At 40.9% G+C, this 7,807-nt stretch overlaps 1 protein-coding gene across 1 annotated transcript in view; it reads right to left on the minus strand.

Moving 5' to 3' along the window:
• The window catches only part of TRHR (thyrotropin-releasing hormone receptor), a gene marked incomplete at its 3' end in the record, with an annotated part of 14,255 nt that overhangs the window by 4,777 nt on the left and 1,671 nt on the right, over positions 1–7,807 (minus strand). The gene's annotated exons all lie outside the window — the stretch shown is intronic.

Here is a 7,807-nt window from a genome sequence, read left to right on the forward strand (position 1 = left end):
ACTCCCACCCAACTTGGTGTCATCTGCAAACTTACTGAGGGAGCACTCGATCCCCTCATGCAGATCATCAATAAAGATATTGAACAAGACCGGCCCCAGAACCGAGCCCTGGGGAACACCGCTTGTGACCGGCCACCAGCCGGATTTAACGCCATTCACTACAACTCTCTGGGCTCAGCCATCCAGCCAGTTCTTTACCCAGTGACGAGTAAACCTGTCTAAGCCACGAGCCGCCAGTTTCTCCAGGAGAATGCTGTGGGAGATGCTGTCAAAGGCTTTACTAAAGTCCAGATAGACAACATCCACAGCCTTTCCCTCATCCACTAGGTGGGTCACCTGGTCCTAGAAGGAGATCAGATTGGTCTAGCAGGAAACATAACTAAATATAATTTGAAGAGGGGCTAATTATTTGACATCAGTGGAGTGCTAAGAGGATAAACTTTTTGAAGAACGTGCTTTTTATTGCCTGTAACCGTACACCAAAGCTCCCTGAAAGCAGAGGCATTAGCACCCTCATTCATTAGTCAGGAGAAGGTAAACATACAGTGATTGCTCCTTTCTTGTGGATGTACACTGCATATCCTATATGTACAGTACAAATTATCTTTAGTTAAAGAGATTGAAAACATGATTAAAAGGCTTCGAGCAAATCCATTTTAGTCCAAATTTCAAATGTACTTTGAATGACAGCAAAGTTCTTGAGATTGAATGTGTTCCTGGCTGCATGCAAACATTCTTCAAGCCCTATCTTTTGGTTTCTGAGAATGTTCTGAAAATTATTTTACTAAAGAGATTCACAATATTCTAATTCTGAACTAGTATTCTCCTTTTCCTTTCTGCCCCAAAACCTTGTCATTTCAAGGAAGCGCTTTTACGAGATGTTTTCATTACCATGGTACTCACAGTTTGGTAATTGCTTCCTTCTCCTTTGAATACTAATCTCTCTTACATTGATAGGTAAAAGTAATAGTAATACTAAGTAAATTACTGTGCCATAGAGTCACTCTGGTGTTTTAAAGTCATGTAATAGTATCTTTCTTTATTGTGCTTGGTTGGGCTTTAGAACTCAATCTGGCCACGGTCATAAAGGATAACAAAAAGTGCTTTTACATAAATATTATCAACAAAAAGAGAGCCAAGGAGAATCTCCATCCCCTACTGGATATGGGGTGAACATTGTCACCAAGGATGAGGACAAGGCTGAAGTACTTAATGCTTTCTTTGCTGCAGACTTTAATAGCCAGACCAGGTATCTGCAGGGTATTCAGCTCCCTGAGCTGGAAGACAGGGATGGAGAGCAGAATAAAATCCCCATAATCCAGCAGAAAACAGTTCAGGACCTGCTAAGCCACCTGGACACCCACAAGTCTATGGGGCCGGATGGGATCCACCCAAGAGTACTGAGAGAGCTGGCGGAGGAGCTTGCCAAACCACTCAGCATCGTTTATCAGCAGTCCTGGTTAACAGGGGAGGTCCCAGATGACTGGAGGCTTGCCAATGTGATGCCCATCTACAAGAAAGATCGGAAGGAGGATCCAGGGAACTACAGGCCTGTCAGCCTGATCTCCATGCAGGGGGAGATTATGAAGTGGTTCATCTTGAGAGTGCTCATGGGGCATGTGCAGGACAACCAAGGGATCAGGCCCAGCCAGCATGGGTTCCTGAAAGGCAGGTCCTGCTTGACCAACCTGATCTCCTTCTATGACCAGGTGACCCGCTTAAAAAATTGACCCTCAAAATTAAGCACACACAAAAAGAAAAAAGCCAGAAATAGCTTCTTCCTGATACTGTATGTTGTAAAGAAACACTTAATGTTGGTTAGCGTTACTTCTTAGTGAACCTTTGCTTTATTGTGAAATCTGCTCTGAATACTTTGCATAACACAGTTTCTATTCATGAAATGAAACCTGTCTTTCCCTCTTGTCTTTTTAATAAAAGGCTTGGGAATAGAATGCCTAAAATGGATAAGAGGGGAAACTGTGATCAACCTTCACCTTTTACCATCACAGGTACACATTTGCTCTGAATTCATTGTCCTAAACAGCAACTATAAAATAAGTGGCTAAGCCTTCCAAAGTTCAAATAGGAACCATTATTTCTTTTATTTCTGCTAACAAAGACAGTTTAGAAGTGGAATTGTGGTGGTGCTGGGTATGAAAAAGCAAAGAAGAAGGGTTGAGATTTATTTTGATACTTATGGTACTTTATGGTATAAAGATACAGAAAGGAAGGCTGTGAGTAAAAACTAAAGAATTATTAGTTTTTATTACATTATTATTATGCCTTGAATTTCAGGCATGTGTAAAGCTGAAGCTGTAACATGTGTGAATGTAAGTTGAATATGAACTGCTGCTTGATAGAGGCACTGAGCTGATTGTATTGAATTTGGTTTGTCTGCGACTTTGGTAATGGACAATCTGGTCAAACCTTTGGTACAGGCACCTGTATTTTTTCCAGATTAAATTTATGCACATACATTACTATTTATGTGCAAAAAATGCCTGTAACTGCAGTTAGTGTTTGCTCAACTGCTGTTCATTTCGATTAGGGTACAGTCAGTGAACATGTTTTCTGGAAGACCTAACAATATGGATGGTTTGCAAGTACCAGTAACAGGCCATTTTGGAACAGCAAAGACACAAACTGGTAGGCTAATGCAATCATATCCATGCCTGAAAAGTAAGAGATCAAACTGTTGCATCTGCCTTTGCAACTGCAATGAATAAACTAAAAAAAAGTGTCAGAAGAACAGTTACCTAGTAGGGTAACAAGCCAGATGTTTTCAGTCTACCACAACGCCACTGAAAGTAGTACTACCCCTAGGTTGGACTGGATGATCTCCAGAGACGCCTGCCAACCTCAGCGATTCTGTGAAATTATAACAAAGTATTGGAGGGAAATTTCTTTAATCTAAGGTCCTGAGGGGTCTAGGACAAAATCCCTTGTTGACTCATGATCCTTTGGCTCATGTTCAGTCTTTCTTGCCATTACATGCAGCTTTTACCCTAGTTCCATGGCCACAATTACCGTTTCCCAGTGCTTCATGAGGTCCAGGATTCCTTACAAGTTCAAATTATGTGTTTAATTGGAGTGACTGTATTGGAGTGATTCTGTATTTTCCAATGAGTGGGTAGAAATCAACTTCACTTCCTCGGGACCTGTGATCATCTGTCCAAATCATCATACAGTTGTTAAACGAATCTTAACATTGAATTGGCATTGAAGTTCCTTCTTTGGCTCTGAATGAAGTAAATGGGACTTTGAAATCTCTGTCATTGAGATACTCTTTTTTCATGATATCATTTTCTAATCATATGGATCTTTCATCTGTTAAACTTTGAAGTTTCAGCTACTGTCACCTGCGTTCAATTGAAGCGTGCTGGAAAATTTTGCTTTCTCACCTTCCCTCCTGTTTAACTTGAGGAAATGTGTACACCAGGACTATTTCACTCTGCTTTCTCAGTTGCAAATGGCTCAGCAGAAACACTCTATAGTTTCTCTGTGGTCAAAGGCTTCTCTTCTTACTCTTAGTCACCTTTTCATTTTCTCCTAATCTTCTATTGCAAAAAAAAATTATGCCACTGTTTATCAGAGACACCCTATTGGCAGTTAAATGCTGTCCCACAGTATTGTTCAGTTATATATGAACTTCAGTCTAGCACTGTTATTTCCTTTGCAAAGCATAGCTGAAAGCCCATTCAACACAGTCATGACCAGATCCATCAGACCTAATAGGTATTTAAGATTTTTCTTGAAGTCACAAGCTAAAAACATTTTTACCTCTTATGCAAGTTTTACCCACGTGTTTCAATACTAAAAACAAGCGTAACACTAGCTGACTCCTCAGGGCCTACCACAACATAGCCTTGAGCACAAACTGATCCCTCAGAAAATGGCGCATACCAATATCTCGCTGCCTTCTGGCAGAGATCTTCCCTCAGGAGAAAGTCAGGTGTTGCCTGACTTGTAGTGGCTGGTCAAAATCTCTGCAAAGGCAATAAATGACTCTTACTGCTTTCCATAAAGACTGGATCAGCTGTTTTCAGTTTCTGACAAAGAAGAGGCAGAATGAACTGGTTTCTGTTCCTTCTAGGACACCAGGAGCCTGACGGAAAATACAAAGTGAATTGGAAATGTACTCCCATGTACGGAGTGCCTGACTGTCAAATTAAACTACTTTTGTTTTTGAAAACCTTTAAAATACATCTGTCACACCCTGCTATCCAGTACAGTTCTGTAAAATAGTGGGATTGATTTAGCTCTTCAGAAGTGGATATAAGGATGGAGTTTGACACATCCTATGGGTACCTATTGGTGCTCCTTTCCTTGGTAGAACTTTAGTTTGCAGTGTAAACACATAACTCATAATTTCAGTAGTTGTCCAATATCAGTGATAAGAGGTGTTGTTCAGTGAAACAAAGATGTGTTAGGAGTACAGATAATTTATGGGAAAAGAAAGCTTATTTTGTGCTTTTCCCTCTCTTTTGATGTTTAAAAAAAAGGACTGATTTTTTTATATGTGTTGTTTTTCCTTGTCTTCCCTGTTCAGTTTTGTCTTGCAGTGGTTTGAATGAAAACTTCAGGGGGCCCTGAAGGGGTTTTGTCCGTTTGGTGGTTGTTGATATGGGGGTATTGATCTTTTAGCAAACAGATTTTGTTCCTGTTAACTTTCCAAATATTGGAACAAAATAAATATTTCCTAGAACTAACATAGTTCAGTGACTTTTAAATTGTGTGGGTGGAAGGGTGAAGGCAAGGAATGGAACAAGTAAGCAGAGGACCACTTTCTACCTGGAAGAGCTGATTTGAATTCACTGAGATGTAATATAGCCTCATTCTGAGCTCATCCCTAGACATCTCCTACAAAAAATATGTTAAAATAGGCTTGACTCACCATTTGAATGTATATTCCAGGCCTTCTTTCTAAATTACAGAATGATCTAAATTGACATTCTATTTTGAAAACAAAAGTCCTCTGATCACCTGACCACTTTTTTCCCCTGCAGTGCTGGTGCTATCTCTGTTTATGTCAGAGACTGAAAATATGTAACAAAACTGGATAGGGTCCATCTATTCTTCTTCAGCATTAGACACTTCCTTCCCTCCTGTTTATCTCACTTCTGAGCTTCCCATCCCACCTTGCCTCATCTCCGGTGTCTGTCCTCCACAGTTGTGAGGAAATGGTTGTTTTTCTCTGTATTTGCTTCCTCCCTGAGCATAGAGCTATTCTAGACGGCATATCAAGGTTGTTCCTTTCTTGCCCTGCTCTTTCTGTTGCTGTCAGGTGTGAGGAAGCATCCTAGATGTTGAATCCATGATGGTTTCCAAGCCGGTCTTCACATTTTCAGTCCATCAGCTTCTAATTCTGGGCTAACTCTCGTACCAGAAACCTAAATGACGTATTGCCATTTTTGAAGAAAACAACTGAAATTGCATAACTGTATCACTCACAATAGAAAGTATTGACTGTATATAGAAGATTAATTCTGATATAGAAACACAAAGCTGACAGTACACGTAACTATATGCTAGCACAATAATATAGGTTAAAAAAAAAGTCTAAAAAACAACAGAATGATGGAATCTATTTCAGCCATGAGTTGGAAACTGCTTCAGATAGTGCTCTTAAACTAAAACACAGCCACTATATGACAAGGTAGGGGAAAAAATGCTTTCTTACCCAGGTAAAATCAAGTTTTGACTGTTTTTAACAAGGGAAGAATTTCAAAACAGTTAATGGGAAGTCCCAAGAAAATTAAAGACAATGGTATGACCAGGCACTCTGGGTCAAACTAAATCCAGAGCAGTCAAGCAACTCAGGTCGGACTAAGTAGGTAAATCAATTCACATACTGTCATGTTGGATTAATCATTGTCAAAAACAGTTATGAAATTCCTGAGTTAAACCTTCATGAAGGTTGAGGAAACCTATCTAACTTACTGTTTCATTCTGGTATATGATATAAATGTGAGGTCATAATAGGTTAATTATAATAATAATTAATCATAACCACTCAATGGAACAGTAGTGAATGTCCATGTCCAGATTTTGACAGTGGGAAGGCTGCAGGGGTGACCTCGCTGAGAAGAGTGTCAGGGCTGCCGCATGCCAGACACAGACGGTTCCATCCAGATCCAGTGGACCCACCACAGGACACAGCTGAGCCCATCAGCAAAGCTGGTAGCATCTCTGTGAAAATATATTTAAGAAATGGCAAAAATGCTGGAAAGAGAGAGGGAGAGAGAGAAGGGAACAAAAGAGTGAGAAACAGCAGAGGGAGCACCAAAGACAGAGGAGGAGGAGGGACTCCTTGGCAAACCAGGCACCACCTGAAGGGACTGCAGCCTGTGGACGACCCACACTGAAAAAGAGGAAAAGAGTGAAAAGGAAGGAGCGGCAGAGAGAAACCTCTGCAACCTGATCGCAACTCTCCCACACTGCCAGTTGGCTCACAGAAGGGACTGAGTGTAACTTGTAGCTACAACAAGGGGCAATAAATTGGCAATAAATGAAGTTAATTTTCACCAAGTCAAGTCTGCATTGCCCGTGTCACTAACCGATAAGTTATCTTCCTGTCCTTATCTTGACCCACGAGCTTTCTCGGTCCTGTTCTTCCCATTTTCTCCCCTGTCCTGCCGTGGGAGGGAGTGAGCAAGCAGCTGGGTGGGTGTTGGCTGCCAGCTGGAGCCAACCCACCACAGGAACATGCATAATTTTAATTTTGTAGAAATATTCTTGGATAAATATGAGAACTGCCACAGAAGTAGGAAGTATACACCACATTTTCAGTCACTTTTTCTAAAGATCACATGACAGACATCGTATGCAACTCCATCACTGTAGTGCAAGCACAGTTCCAAGAAGGCATATAGGCAGTTTTACATGACAGCGGAACTCATTATGAGGCCAAACTATACTGTCAGCTCTATATGTCTCTGCCAGAGCAGCAGGAAATTTTCACTTGTGTGTCTTATTAACTCTTGAGATTTTAGATTTTTTTTTAATATGGACTTGTATTTTCCCACTTTTCACCACTGGCTATATTTTGCATGCTGCTATTATATGAAAAATATTATTAATAATGCCACACTATCCTTGTTTTCCTTCCTATGTTGTACTATATGCAAATGCTAGATTTACTCATAATGATGCTGCTTTAAACAGGTTATTTAGGCTTTTATAAAAAGTCTTGTTGTCTTTACAAGATATCACATTATAATCCTCACTTCTGGGTTTCATAATATAACAGTATCCACATTCAGCTATGCTCAATGTAAAAAATTTCTCTGTTTTTCAAGTGATGCTAAGCACAACATAATCAAGCATGTATACTAAAGTGATATTGAGAACTTGGAAAGCAGGTTTTCTTTTTCTACTAATTAATGGACAAAGAAAACCAAAATTAAACACTTCTAATCTGACTATTAGCTCTAACTGGAGACACATAATTAAATATAACATAGCCCACATGTTTCAGCTGTGCATTTCAAAGTGTGGCTCTAGTCCTCTGCGAGCTTCGGTGCTCTAGCAGGCAGCTCAGTTACCTTTTGAGGTCAATGCCGTCCCTGTAAAAAGGGAAAATGGTCCCTCTCATTAAACAGTAGCAATCTACATAAGAAAATGTGAAGCTCAACCCATCACCCAAGGTGGGACACTCATCTTGTTTGACCAGGTGCACGGCTCGACTTTGTTTCCCGAGGGAGCCGCACGGTGCAGGGAGGCTCTCCCGCTCGGCACCGCAGCCCCCCGGGTGCCTTGCAGCGGCTGCCAAGGGCTGTGAGCCGAGCCCCTCCGCACCGAGCCCCGC

The sequence above is a fragment of the Phaethon lepturus genome, unplaced genomic scaffold (genome assembly GCF_000687285.1).
Source record: "Phaethon lepturus isolate BGI_N335 unplaced genomic scaffold, ASM68728v1 scaffold26595, whole genome shotgun sequence".
Classification (NCBI taxonomy): Eukaryota; Metazoa; Chordata; class Aves; order Phaethontiformes; family Phaethontidae; genus Phaethon; species Phaethon lepturus.